Source organism: Acipenser ruthenus, chromosome 3 (assembly GCF_902713425.1).
Source record: "Acipenser ruthenus chromosome 3, fAciRut3.2 maternal haplotype, whole genome shotgun sequence".
In the NCBI taxonomy this organism is placed as follows: domain Eukaryota; kingdom Metazoa; phylum Chordata; class Actinopteri; order Acipenseriformes; family Acipenseridae; genus Acipenser; species Acipenser ruthenus.
In genome coordinates this window covers 50,437,641-50,452,730 of record NC_081191.1, presented here as the reverse complement: position 1 = coordinate 50,452,730, position 15,090 = coordinate 50,437,641, and the positions used below count along the sequence as shown (strand labels likewise).

The window sequence follows — 15,090 nt, the reverse complement described above, 5'->3', positions numbered from 1 at the left end:
GTGACGACCTGAACTTCAGCTTCCGATATGTTATTGCGTATACCTAGGCTAACCTATACAGACGTGTAAGCATGTCAATTTTACATTGTAAATAAGATGAGAATGACACACATAATTCTTACTTTAATACGATTAAGTAAATGTAGATTGTGTGAAGCTATACCCCTATAAAAATGTACCACGGTTCTATAGTGTAGCTATACTATTATTATTATGGTTGTACTGCATTATTGTAACACAGGGAATTGTACATTGATGGTGTAGGATACATATATTATACAATACATTGTACTTTCAGATACCATCTTACCTTGTTCCAAAATTATAAGGTTCCGTTCTAACAGTATTGTTGCAATAGAAGCGGAGGGCAGTATATTAATCAGAGAGTATCAAGCAATATTTTTAAAATACACTAACATCAAGACCATTCCCAACAATGCTTGCAGATTGTCTTTTTTTTTTTTTTTTTTACATACTGTAGCGACCTGGCTGAAGTGAAGGGACTTTTGTGTGCTGTGTGTCTTGTTCGTGGTTTGTGTATTGTGAGGCGAGCCCACGCCAATGGGGGGGGGGATTTGTATGTAGTTGACCAGTCAGCTCTTCTCGTAGCCAAGGTTAGGTTGTGTTCTGTCAGGTCCGGTTGGCACACAGGCGGGTGAAGCGCAGGGATTGGTGGGCGTGCTGGGGAAGAGAAGGAAAAAGGGCTGGGGGAGGAGAGCAGCAGGTTAGAGGTGAAGGGAGCGAGATACAGAGAAGATTAGGAGATTATTTGTGTTGGCGTGGGTCCCAGCCGATAGGGATTTGTGAAATAAGACAATAAAACCAGAGCACTGTTCAAAAGCAACGTGTCTGTCCGTCTGTCTGCACTAAACGGTATCGACCAAAACAGTGAGACCACCGCTCGCTACAACTGGTGTCGGAGCGTGGGATTCGATCCACGCAGCCGGTCTCAAGATGGAGCAGACAGTGGAGCGCTTTGGAGCAGTGCCCAGACACAGAGGGGAAGGAGAGAGCATGAGAGCGGCGCTGGAGGAGCTGCGGCAACGGGTAAAAGAGGTCGGTGAGGCGATAGCTGGAAAGCATGGAGCAAGACGCAAGATGGCCGCGCTGCTCGGCAGCAGCATGGGGGCTACGCCGGCAGAAAAGGCAGAGGGCACAGGGCGGAAGTGCGGCCATGTTGAAAAGAACGTAAACAAATCGGTCTCTGGAGCACCGCGGGAGATAGGTGAGTGAAACTGGGGGAGCTTTAAGAAGGATTTTGAACAGAAAGCCCGGTTAAATAACTGGAATGGCGAGATGAAACTAATGCAGTTAACAAGATGTTTAAGTGGAGAGGAGTTTGAAGAAGTACACCGGGCTTTGGGCAAATAGACATTTGCATATGAGACTGTGATAGCATGTTTAGATGAAATGAGCTTAGTTAGGGCCCGACATGGCCGCTGCTCCGCCAGCAGCAGGGAGGCTGTATTTGAGGGGGAAGACGCAGAGCAGGCCACGGTACAGAGGGGGGTGACAGACCGCTGTGTGGAGGTGAAGGCCGGGCAGTATGATGGACGGTCCGACTGGGAGGCCTACCGGGCTAAGTTCCAAATTGTGGCCCAGGCGAATGGTTGGAACCAGCGGGAGAGAGCTGTGCGGCTAGCAGCGGTTCTGGAAGGAGAGGCACTACGGGCCTTGCTGGACCTGAATGAGGCCGAACTCGCCGACAGCCAGGCCATTCTCACAGCACTGGATCAGCGCTTTGGGAGCGCAGAGCCTGCGGTCAACTTGCGCCAGTGCCTAGCGTCCCACAGCCGACAACCCGGGGAGAAGTTAGGCGTGTTTGCCGCGGAGGTGCGCTATCTTGCCCGGAAGGGCTAGCCACCCTTCACAGCTGAGGCCCAAGAGGATCTGGCGACTGAGGCATTCCTCCGGGGCCTGACCCCCGAGTCCCTGCGCCAACATGTGCGGCTGAGTGCACCCACTTCATTGGAACTGGCCTTGAAGCAAGCAAAGGTTGTAGAGGAAGTACTAGAGGAAGGCACACTCACCAGGACATCAGGGCGCAACCCAGACAGTTACCCCAGGACCCAGGCCCGACCCGCACGACAGATGGAGATCGCTGAGGTGGCAACCCTGGACGCCATGCAAGCACGGCTACCCGCTGGCGCTGTGGCCAACCGGGACACATTCAGCGGTTGTGCTCCGCCACTGGCCCGAGTTCTAGCCTGCAGGGAAACGGGCAGGGGCCGGTGTAACTGTGACGCCGCCGACCCCCACTCCAGTCCCCTTCACTGGCGCAGCATTCCCCATCAACCTTGTGGGTCGGACTTTAACTGGGAACTTCTGCCATGCCGGCATCCGGATTCAGGGAGTCCCCTGTCACGCGCTGATAGATACCGGATCCACGGTCTCCATTGTCCGCCCTGACATCCTCCCCGTTGGGGCCAAGCTAGAACCAACATCCGTGTGTCTTAGAACTGTTACGGGAGACGTGGCGCCCATGCTGGGTAGGAGCAGGCTGCAGATAGAGGTAGCAGGGTGCACCATGTACCATCCCATGTGGGTCGCTGAGGTACAGGATCCATGTATCCTTGGGCTGGACTTTCTGCGCTTCACCAGGGGGCAGTTGGATCTACAGGCTGGGATGTTGAAGCTACAGGGTGGGCCTCCTATGCGCTTAGCCCCACCAGGGAGGACTGGGCCAGGCATGGACCCCAGCAGCCCCCAGAGCCGCCAAAATCCCGCTCCCCTGGGGTTGTGGGCTGGCACCCTTCCCCAGGCCGACGGGGACGGGCCAGCCGGACGCTCTCTCTCTTCCCATGCCCGATGCGTGACTGCCCGCCAGGCCAGTGATCGAGATGTCCCAGAGCAGCCAGATGCCGACGACCGCGCTACTGCCACCGGCCGCGCCGTCTGGGAGCAAAACTGAGAGGGGCTGCAACCGGAGCAATGCCGCGAGTTATGGGAGCTTCTGTTTGAGTTCCGCGACAGTTTCACCATGACACCGTTGGATTTTGGAAAAACGCACTTGGTCCAGCATTCCATCCACACAGGAGAAGCCCGGCCCATCAAGCAACGCCCTCGCCGCCTGCCTCTAGCTTGTCAAGCTGCAGCCGACCAGGTCCTGGAGGAGATGAAGGCCGCTGCGGTCATCGAACCTTCTGACAGCCCCTGGGCCTCCCCCTGGGCCTCCCCGATAGTCATGGTGCCCAAGAAGGATGGCAAGTGGCGATTCTGTGTGGACTACTGACGCCTGAATGCGGTAACCACCAAGGACTCCTACCCCCTCCCCCGCATTGTTGAGTCCCTAGACCTGGTGGCGGGGTCGAGGTGGTTCTCCTCGCTGGATCTTCGGAGCGGGCAAGGCCCAAGACTGCCTTCTCCACTGGGCGCGGCCTGTGGCAGTTTACGGCCATGCCATTCGGCCTCTGCAATGCTCCGGCAACTTTCGAACATTTGATGGAGAGAGTCCTCGCTGGGGTGCCTCCCACGCGTTGCCTGGTCTATCTAGATGACCTGCTGGTCCATGGGAGCAGCTTCCTGGATGCCATCGCTGCACTGAGGGAGGTCTTGGGGAAGGTGACCGAGGCTGGGCTGAAGTTCCACCCAGAGAAGTGCCACCTGCTGCGGAGGGAGGTATCCTTCCTGGGCCACCGGGTGAGCGGGAATGGGATCACCACCGAAGCGGATAAGATTGAGGCCGTTAGGGATTGGCCCCAGCCCACCAACCTGAGGCAGTTGAGGGCATTCTTTGGACTCGCCTCTTACTACCGCTGCTTTGTGCCCCACTTTGCCACCATCGCCGCCCCACTTAACCACCTGACCCGCAAGAACGTGGCCTTTTCGTGGTCCCGGGAGAAACAGGAGGCTTTTGATGCGCTAAAGGGAGCCCTCTGCCGTGCACCTGTGTTGGCTGCCCCAGATCTGCAGTAGCCGTTCATTCTGGACACCGACGCCAGCGACGAGGGGATCGGCGCAGTCTTGGCCCAGCAGACCACCGAAGGTGAGGCAGTCATCGCCTACTTCAGCAGGACACTGGACAAGGTTGAGCACAACTACTGTGTGACCCGGAAGGAGCTGCTGGCGGTCGTGGAGTCGGTGCGGCACTTTAAGCACTACTTGTGTGGTCTCCCCTTTACCATCCGTACGGACCACGCAGCCCTGCAGTGGCTGATGTCTTTTCGGGAGCCGGAGGGTCATGTTGCCAGGTGGATAGAACAGCTGCAGGCCTTCCAGTACACCATTCAGCACCGGCCGGGTGAGCAGCACCGGAACGCAGACACCCTGTCCCAGAGGCCCTGCGAGGACGATGGATGCCGGTACTGCGGCCGTTGCGATCAGAGGGAGGCCGGGCTATGGGGGTCAGGTGAGCCCACCTGTCGAGCGGTGCTGCCGATGGACTTCACCGACTGGTGGACGCACCAAGAGGAGGACCCTGAGCTGGAGGCGGTGCTGCGCTGGGTGGAGGAGCAGCAGAGGCCACCGTGGGAGGAGGTGGCTGCACAGTCGCCGGCCGTGAAGGGCCTGTGGGCCCAGTGGCCTGGGTTGGTGGTCCGAGGTGGTGTACTAATGCAGCGGTTTCTGGAGGCGGCCACAGGAGAAGAGCGATGGCAGGTGGTGGTCCCACGGGCGCTGCGGGAGGAGCTGTTGGCGCAGCACCATGGGGCGCTTGGCACCGGGCATTTTGGGGTCATGAAGACGCTGCGATGTCTCCGCCGGGGCTTCTACTGGGGGCAGTGCCGACGGGATGTGGAAGACTTCTTTAGCCGCTGTGACGCCTGCACTGCCCGGAAGGGCCCCCAAGGACAGTCTCGAGCCCCCCTGCAGCAGTACCTGGTCGGGGTGCCGATGGAGAGGGTTGTGGTGGACGTCCTGGGCCCCTTTCCCCGCTCTGACAGAGGGAACTGGTTTGTCTTGGTGGCCATGGACTACTTCACCAAGTGGCCGGAGGTATACGCACTTCCAGACCAGGAGGCGGTGACGGTGTGCGAGGTCCTGGTGAACAGGTTTTTCAGCCGGTTCAGAGTACCGGAGGAGCTGCATTCTGACCAGGGGCGGAATTTTGAGGCACGGGTGTTCAAGGAGATGTGTGACCGCCTGGGGATCCGGAAGACCTGCACTAGCCCCCTGCATCCCCAAAGCGATGACCTAGTGGAGAGGTTCAATTGGACCTTGGCTGCTCAGGTGGCCTCTCCACAGCTGAGGACCAGATGGACTGGGATGTCCATCTGCCCCTTGTGCTGCTGGCCTGCCGCACCGCAGTGCAGGAATCTACCGGCTGCACACCAGTGCTCCTCATGTTCGGACGGGAGCTGCGCACCCCCCCGGAGATCACCTAGGCCGGCAACCCGATGCCCCAGCTGCCCCTGCTGGACCGGAATATGCACAGCAGCTGCAGGATCATTTGGAGGAGGCGCATCGCTTCGCCCGGAGGCAGCTCCAAGCCGCCGGTATCCGGCAGAAGAGAAACTACAATAACCAGGCCCGGGGATGTCACTTTGTCGCCGGGGAGAAAGTCTGGGTCTTCAGCCCGAAGAGGACGAAAGGCCGCTGCCCCAAGTTGGAGAGCAAGTGGGTGGGTCCCTGCGAGGTGGTGGAGCGGGTGGGCGAGGTGGTCTACCGCATCAAGATGCCACCCCGGGGCCGCCATGTCGTTCTCCACCGTGACCGGATGGCCCCCTAACTGGGAAGGGTCTCCTCCGTCCAGATGCCCTCCACTCCCGCTTCTACCCCCACACTCTTGGTCCCTGCCCTGGTCTCATCTCCCTCTTCAGCTCCTGCACCCCTCGCCCATGTCCCGACCCCGTCAACTGCCCCCGTGCCCCCTGAGACCCCCCTTCCCGGCCTCGGAGACTCCGTCGGAGACCAGGTCGCTTCCGGGACTTTGCACTCCCTCGGAGGCGAGGGACTGGTGGGGGGGGCAGTGTAGCGACCTGGCCGAAGTGAAGGGACTTTTGTGTGCTGTGTGTCTTGTTCGCAGTTTGTGTATTGTGAGGCGAGCCCACGCCAATGGGGGGGGGGGGGATTTGTATGTAGTTGACCAGTCAGCTCTTCTCGTAGCCGAGGTTAGGTTGTGTTCTGTCAGGTCCGGTTGGCACACAGGCGGGTGAAGCGCAGGGATTGGTGGGCGTGCTGGGGAAGAGAAGGAAAAAGGGCTGGGGGAGGAGAGCAGCAGGTTAGAGGTGAAGGGAGCGAGATACAGAGAAGATTAGGAGATTATTTGTGTTGGAGGCGTGGGTCCCAGCCAATAGGGATTTGCGAAATAAAAGACACTAAAACCGGAGCGCTGTTCAAAAGCAACGTGTCTGTCCGTCTGACTGCACTAAACGGTATCGACCGAAACAGTGAGACCACCGCTCGCTACAATACATTACATATTGCAAATAGTTAACGATTACTGCTTGTATATATATTATATGGAAACGTAAACGCATTAATTAATACTGCCTTTATAAATGTAATGATGATTAAATGGTTTATTTAGAACGCAATGCCGATGTATTCATTATTTGAAAAACATAAATAAAATGGGCATATTACATGTTACGACATTGACAATACAGAGAAAAGTAGATTTCGTAAACAAACAAAAAAAACGACTTCACATGGGTGGGATCAGTGTGAGGATTTTGCGTCACTGTAGAGGTGGAGTCAGAGGCGGAGTTAGGTGCCAGGCTTGGGGTGTGAGGCGTGTGACGTCCGTCTTGCAAGTATACACTGTTGGAAGTTTGCAACCAAAAGCGCCTGTCAGGCAGCCCCGCATCACAGGCAGATAACAACAAAAGAGCACAACTTTTAACGTCATACATCTAAGCCCGCCTTGCCACTCCCACAGCTATGCCATTTCCTCTCTGTATTGGAGTTTGAAAGCTCGCCGTATAGTTTGAAGTTGGGTATTTAGGAACGTAAGTAACATGCGCTCTTACATTTACAAAAAAAGTTTTGTTTTAAGCCCGGACGTATGCACGTGCATACAGTAGGTATTTATAAACGAGTATATTTAAAGTTACATTTTTATTTGTTTTGATATTTATAAATGAGCATATTTAAAGTTAGATTTGTATGTGTTTTTCTATAATAACCTCTAGCACTGTCCGTATATTAAATTAAACCAATATCGTTGAAATGCATTGTGTTTAGACCAAAACGTTAAAAATGGCGATTTTTGTGAAGTGCATGTTCGCTGTTTTTGTAATTACGGGGTTAAGGCTAAGTAAATTGCATATGAGATTAAGTAAATTGCATAACAGTCGGTTCTGCTGTTGATTCTCATACCACTACAAATACTGAGCATAAACCTTCATTAAGAAGTTTGAACGTTGACTTCAGCGAGCAGATCATTGCATTATATACCGGTAGCTTACATGTAGGTTACAGTCAGTGCAGTCCGTAGCTGCCTTCCAGGCAGGTGTCAGTGCAGTCCGTAGCTGCCTTCCAAGCAGGTGTCAGAGTGCAGTCCGTAGCTGCCTTCCAAGCAGGTGTCAGAGTGCAGTCCGTAGCTGCCTTCCAAGCAGGTGTCAGAGTGCAGTCCGTAGCTGCCTTCCAGGCAGGTGTCAGAGTGCAGTCCGTAGCTGCCTTCCAGGCAGGTGTCAGAGTGCAGTCCGTAGCTGCCTTCCAAGCAGGTGTCAGAGTGCAGTCCGTAGCTGCCTTCCAAGCAGGTGTCAGAGTGCAGTCCGTAGCTGCCTTCCAAGCAGGTGTCAGAGTGCAGTCCGTAGCTGCCTTCCAAGCAGGTGTCAGAGTGCAGTCCGTAGCTGCCTTCCAGGCAGGTGTCAGAGTGCAGTCCGTAGCTGCCTTCCAGGCAGGTGTCAGAGTGCAGTCCGTAGCTGCCTTCCAGGCAGGTGTCAGAGTGCAGTCCGTAGCTGCCTTCCAGGCAGGTGTCAGAGTGCAGTCCGTAGCTGCCTTCCAGGCAGGTGTCAGAGTGCAGTCTGTAGCTGCCTTCCAGGCAGGTGTCAGAGTGCAGTCTGTAGCTGCCTTCCAGGCAGGTGTCAGTGCAGTCTAGCTGCCTTCCAGGCAGGTGTCAGAGTGCAGTCTGTAGCTGCCTTCCAGGCAGGTGTCAGAGTGCAGTCTGTAGCTGCCTTCCAGGCAGGTGTCAGTCAGTGCAGCCTATAGGCCTTATTCATGCAGCGGTCATGTTTGTTTGAAAACGAGGCTTGGTGTGTGAGAGCAACTGTCATGTCCGCTGCAGCTAGTGATAATATTACTATGTGGACGAAATCTTTAATATGTGTTCCTCAAATAAGTTGAAGAAATTGATAATTGGGCAGATAATAAAGACAGCAATTGGATCGAGGGTTATATTCATGAAGTAGAAGGTAAATTAGCAAGCGTATTTGTGATCAGAAAGTGAATAAGCTACTAGCCTATACTAGATTCTTAAAATATGGTTAGATCTCGCAGTTTTAGTTAGAAAGTTTTCTTTAATTAATATTGATGTTGATATTAAGCCTCTGTATTGTTTCACGTTTGTTGGTTTGGTATAAGCATGTGTTAATTGTTTTCTAAATACAGTTAAGAGGCAGGAGAATGGATGTAGCATGAGGGCTAAGGCGTTCCGGTCAATGAAAAAGAATGAGTCACCTTACCAGGTTCAGGTAACACCATATCCGAAAACCTAGGCTTGGTTTGTTTCTCCAAGCTTAGTTCTGTTCAGTTATTAATCCCATTATTAAGATTCTGTTCAGTTGTATACTAATCCGTTGTTCCATTAGCACATTCAATGTTTTGTGTGTAGAACAAGTGTAAGTATAATAATAAGAAGGTAAGTAAAGACATTTTAAAAACAAGAATCAAACATCCCTCTTTCTGTTATTCCTGTACTGTTTATTTGGAGTTAATATAAAGTTAAGGATCTCCTTTCTGACCAAGTATTGTGTAACTCAAGCGTTACAAAATGTTTTTGTAATTTTGTTCAGTTGTGCTTGATAAAGACTCTTTTAGTACACTCAGTGTGTCATATACATTTTTTTAATACAAACTGTGCATTGCATCCCACAAGACACGTTCCCTTTAGTATCCATGCATAATCTCAAGCTTCTGCATCTTACTTATCTATTGGTTAGGACTGATTGGAAATGTTCAATTGGCTCCCGGACAGTATAACTGAAATGTAATCAAATTTGTGACCTATAATGAAGAATATGTACATTCACACAGAAATGAAAGTTGAGATTCCTTTTCAGAATGTGTGTGTATATATATATATATATATATATATATATATATATATATATATATATAATATATATATATATATATATATATATAATATATATATATATATATATATATATATATATATATAATATATTATATAAATATACATACAGTACTGTGCAAAAGTTTTAGGCAGGTGTGAAAAAATGCTGTAAAGTAAGAATGCTTTCAAAAATAGACATGTTAATAGATTATATTTATCAATTAACTAAATGCAAAGTGAGTGAACAGAAGAAAAATCTAAATCAAATCCATATTTGGTGTGACCACCCTTTGCCTTCAAAACAGCATCAATTCTTCTAGGTACACTTGCACAAAGTCAGGGATTTTGTAGGCATATAGTCAGGTGTATGATTAAACAATTATACCAAACAGGTGCTAATGATCATCAATTCAATATGTAGGTTGAAACACAATCATTAACTGAAACAGAAACAGCTGTGTAGGAGGAATAAAACTGGGTGAGGAACAGCCAAACTCAGCTAACAAGGTGAGGTTGCTGAAGACAGTTTACTGTCAAAAGTCATACACCGTGGCAAGACTGAGCACAGCAACAAGACACAAGGTAGTTGTACTGCATCAGCAAGGTCTCTCCCAGGCAGAAATTTCAAGGCAGACGGGGGTTTCCAGATGTGCTGTCCAAGCTCTTTTGAAGAAACGGGCAACGTTGAGGACCGTAGACGCAGTGGTCGGCCAAGGAAACTTACTGCAGCAGATGAAAGACACATCATGCTTACTTCCCTTCGCAATCGGAAGATGTCCAGCAGTGCCATCAGCTCAGAATTGGCAGAAAACAATGGGACCCTGGTACACCCATCTACTGTCCGGAGAAGTCTGGTCAGAAGTGGCCTTCATGGAAGACTTGCGGCCAAAAAGCCATACCTCCGACGTGGAAACAAGGCCAAGCGACTCAACTATGCACAAAAACACAGGAACTGAGGTGCAGAAAAATGGCAGCAGGTGCTCTGGACTGATGAGTCAAAATTTGAAATATTTGGCTGTAGCAGAAGGCAGTTTGTTCACTGAAGGGCTGGAGAGCGGTATACGAATGAGTGTCTGCAGGCAACAGTGAAGCATGGTGGAGGTTCCTTGCAAGTTTGGGGCTGCATTTCTGCAAATGGAGTTGGGGATTTGGTCAGAATTAATGGTCTCCTCAATGCTGGGAAGTACAGGCAGATACTTATCCATCATGCAATACCATCAGGGAGGCATCTGATTGGCCCCAAATTTATTCTGCAGCATGACAACGACCCCAAACATACAGTGAAAGTCATTAAGAACTATCTTCAGCGTAAAGAAGAACAAGGAGTCCTGGAAGTGATGGTATGGCCCCCACAGAGCCCTGATCTCAACATCATCGAGTCTGTCTGGGATTACATGGAGAGAGAAGCAACTGAGGCTGCCTAAATCCACAGAAGAACTGTGGTTAGTTCTCCAAGATGTTTGGGCCAACCTACCTGCCGAGTTCCTTCAAAAACTGTGTGCAAGTGTACCTAGAAGAATTGATGCTGTTTTGAAGGCAAAGGGTGGTCACACCAAATATTGATTTGATGTAGATTTTTCTTCTGTTCACTCACTTTGCATTTTGTTAATTCATAAATATAAACTATTAACATGTCTATTTTTGAAAGCATTCTTACTTTACAGCATTTTTTCACACCTGCCTAAAACTTTTGCACAGTACTATACAGTGCCTTGCGAAAGTATTCGGCCCCCTTGAACTTTGCGACCTTTTGCCACATTTCAGGCTTCAAACATAAAGATATGAAACTGTAATTTTTTGTGAAGAATCAACAACAAGTGGGACACAATCATGAAGTGGAACGAAATTTATTGGATATTTCAAACTTTTTTAACAAATAAAAAACTGAAAAATTGGGCGTGCAAAATTATTCAGCCCCCTTAAGTTAATACTTTGTAGCGCCACCTTTTGCTGCGATTACAGCTGTAAGTCGCTTGGGGTATGTCTCTATCAGTTTTGCACATCGAGAGACTGAAATTTTTGCCCATTCCTCCTTGCAAAACAGCTCGAGCTCAGTGAGGTTGGATGGAGAGCATTTGTGAACAGCAGTTTTCAGTTCTTTCTACAGATTCTCGATTGGATTCAGGTCTGGACTTTGACTTGGCCATTCTAACACCTGGATATGTTTATTTGTGAACCATTCCATTGTAGCTTTTGCTTCATGTTTTGGATCATTGTCTTGTTGGAAGACAAATCTCCGTCCCAGTCTCAGGTCTTTTGCAGACTCCATCAGGTTTTCTTCCAGAATGGTCCTGTATTTGGCTCCATCCATCTTCCCATCAATTTTAACCATCTTCCCTGTCCCTGCTGAAGAAAAGCAGGCCCAAACCATGATGCTGCTACCACCATGTTTGACAGTGGGGATGGTGTGTTCAGGGTGATGACCTGTGTTGCTTTTACGCCAAACATAACGTTTTGCATTGTTGCCAAAAAGTTCGATTTTGGTTTCATCTGACCAGAGCACCTTCTTCCACATGTTTGGTGTGTCTCCCAGGTGGCTTGTGGCAAACTGTAAATGACACTTTTTATGGATATCTTTAAGAAATGGCTTTCTTCTTGCCACTCTTCCATAAAGGCCAGATTTGTGCAGTATACGACTGATTGTTGTCCTATGGACAAAGTCTCCCACCTCAGCTGTAGATCTCTGCAGTTCATCCAGAGTGATCATGGGCCTCTTGGCTGCATCTCTGATCAGTCTTCTCCTTGTATGAGCTGAAAGTTTAGAGGGACGGCCAGGTCTTGGTAGATTTGCAGTGGTCTGATACTCCTTCCATTTCAATATTATCGCTTGCACAGTGCTCCTTGGGATGTTTAAAGCTTGGGAAATCTTTTTGTATCCAAATCCGGCTTTAAACTTCTCCACAACAGTATCTCGGACCTGCCTGGTGTGTTCCTTGTTCTTCATGATGCTCTCTGCGCTTTAAACGGACCTCTGAGACTATCACAGTGCAGGTGCATTTATACGGAGACTTGATTACACACAGGTGGATTCTATTTATCATCATTAGTCATTTAGGTCAACATTGGATCATTCAGAGATCCTCACTGAACTTCTGGAGAGAGTTTGCTGCACTGAAAGTAAAGGGGCTGAATAATTTTGCACGCCCAATTTTTCAGTTTTTTATTTGTTAAAGTTTGAAATATCCAATAAATTTCGTTCCACTTCATGATTTGTGTCCCACTTGTTGTTGATTCTTCACAAAAAATTACAGTTTCATATCTTTATGTTTGAAGCCTGAAATGTGGCAAAAGGTCGCAAAGTTCAAGGGGGCCGAATACTTTCGCAAGGCACTGTATAATATATATATATATAAAATATATATATATATATATATATATGTATGTATATGTACAGAATTTTGAGTTTTAACATCTAAAACGGGCAATGTGCACTGGGTTATTTCTTAAAACGAAACAGCAGGTTTAAGTGTTGTCTGCCTGGCAGGCAGGTTTATAATGGGGACAGGTGCTTGTCAGGCACCTAAAAGCTTTTCTATTGAAATGCATTATAAAATAATACCTTGGAGTGTTTGCTGAACTGTAGTATTTATTGGTGTTGTGTTTGTTGGCCAGATGTCTTTGTGATTGATCAAAATAATTAGCAGTACTATTGTCATAATTTCATACTGTTTATTTTTTTCTCAGAGAAATGCCTCAGCGAAAACGCAAGCGTACTGGTAAGTTTTTGACTAATTAAGTTTGATCAAATTACTGAATAGTTTATTTAAAGCAAGTAGTGCTATTTACAAGTAAGGTCTCATGTTTTTTCCTTCAGTAAAAAATGTTGCTGAAAAAGCTACATGAGCAACCCTTGATGCCTCATGTAATGCACCAGTATCTTTAGAAGAGGCTGCTTCCCCGCTACCACAGGCATGCCTCCTCCCTCAAGCACAGTGCCTGTGATGTCCTATGACATGGATACTTCTGCTGAAGTTGAGAGCCTTTTCCCACTTTCATTTAATATGAAAAAAGAAAAGGTAATAAAAAATAAACGGGAATGTGATACTCCACAATTTTTAAATATAAGTTCATTCCAAAGGCTTAATGCAGTAAAGTCTGAATTAAATGTATACCTTTTATGGTTTAATTAAATGTCAAGTTGTGTACCACTGATTTTGTAATGTTGGTCATATTTTGTATTTTATTATTCTTATACCTTTCCCCCCAAAGATACAAAGTCACAGCAGAGGAGATCAGGAGAAGGATTGGGCCACCAGAAAATATGTCAACCAATTAATTGGTCGCATATCTCAGGATAGATAAAAATAAAAAGGGCGAGCTAAAGAGGAAGATTGAGGAGACAGTCGACGTTAGTCCTGGCCCAACAACGAGTGTAACATCTCTGTGCTCCAAACTGACTGAGGGTAAATTAGTAAATGTCCACTGCAATGTCAACACACTACAACATTGAGATGTTTTATCAATCAGTAACAAATATAAAATATACCGTATAAAATATGGTATAATATACAGACCACAGACAACCTTATCTTAAAATGATATGGGTAGCCTTGTTTTAAATCTATCTATCTATATAATGATTTGTTTCCATTCTAGTTGTCTTGCATTCAGGCCTTAGCTAAATTCACATGTAATATTATGCATTATTTATCATGAAAGAAATCCATTGAGATTATAGAAAAATGTAATGGCATTCTTGGTGTAAATTAAAAATTGATGGTTACAATACTAGTAACACTTTTTTTGTGTGTTCAGGAGAAGCCTGTGATTTGGTTGTAGGGATTGGCAAATTGGCAGCGCAGTTGATCCCTTTTGAAAAAATCTCAGTTTTGGAAGGTTCCAATTGGAAAACTGCAGGACTTTATGTATGTTTCCTTACAGTTTTAAACGCAGGTGTAGCATATACCAAAACATTAAATTACATTGAATCTGTAACACAAATCTCTATAAAACAACTACAGTATCATAAGAAGTGTATACAACATGAATATGAAATAGAAAATTATACAAAGCCTCTCAGTAAACTTAATTGGAGCAAAACATTTCCCATGTATAAAACAACCAAGGTAACAGAGGGATCAGCCAGGGAAAGATATGATTGCAGTCAGAGGTGCCAAGTTATAGAGTATCAAGTCAACAGAAAACTCAATTAAACTACTGTCTGTATTTTACCTCTAGTTTTGTATGTATGCCACTCATGAAGTCAGAAGCATATATAAGCACTGTTTTTTAACCCGAAAATATGATTGCAGCTGCCTGCAATGTTATTTAATAGCGTATTTTGTTTTTTAAAACTGTAAATCTACAAATTAAAGCAACTAGATACACTTTGGAAGTTTCTTACACATTTACCCAGGCTGTGTGGTCCAGTGGTTAAAGAAAAGGGCTTGTAACCGGAGGTCCCCGGTTCAAATCCCACCTCAGCCACTGACTCATTGTGTGACTCTGAGCAAGTCACTTAACCTCCTTGTGCTCCGTCTTTCGGGTGAGACATAGTTGTAAGTGACTCTGCAGCTGATGCATAGTTCACACACCCTAGTCTCTGCAAGTCGCCTTGGATAAAGGCGTCTGCTAAATAAACAAATAATAATAATAATTAAGAGATCATTCAAGGGACAGTCAAATAGTGGCCTCAACACAGATGGTCTCTTAAAACAGGGCCCCATACATTTTCTGTTTGTCTCTAATATGCCTTCTTGTAATTCTGTATGTATGTTTAAAATACACTGTAGAATACACTCAAAGATGGCATATGAACAAAAGGAAGTGCATTCATTTAGTAATATGAACAAAAGGAAGTGCATTTATTTAGACACTTTTCTGGAACTGCAGTAACTTTAATTCTCTCATCCTTTGTTTCAACAGAATGTTTATTGATTACAGATAAAAGCCAAGTAACATGGTTGCTTAAT

General features: G+C 47.3%; 1 long non-coding RNA gene across 1 annotated transcript; it reads left to right on the top strand.

The window, feature by feature from the left end:
* The first annotated feature begins 7,927 nt into the window (after nt 1-7,927).
* Nucleotides 7,928-15,089, top strand: LOC131720947 (uncharacterized). The gene is made up of 4 exons (XR_009319780.1): nt 7,928-8,573; nt 12,863-12,894; nt 12,993-13,194; nt 13,388-15,089. It is a non-coding gene; the product is annotated as an uncharacterized LOC131720947 (long non-coding RNA).
* Nucleotide 15,090: the final 1 nt, after the last annotated feature.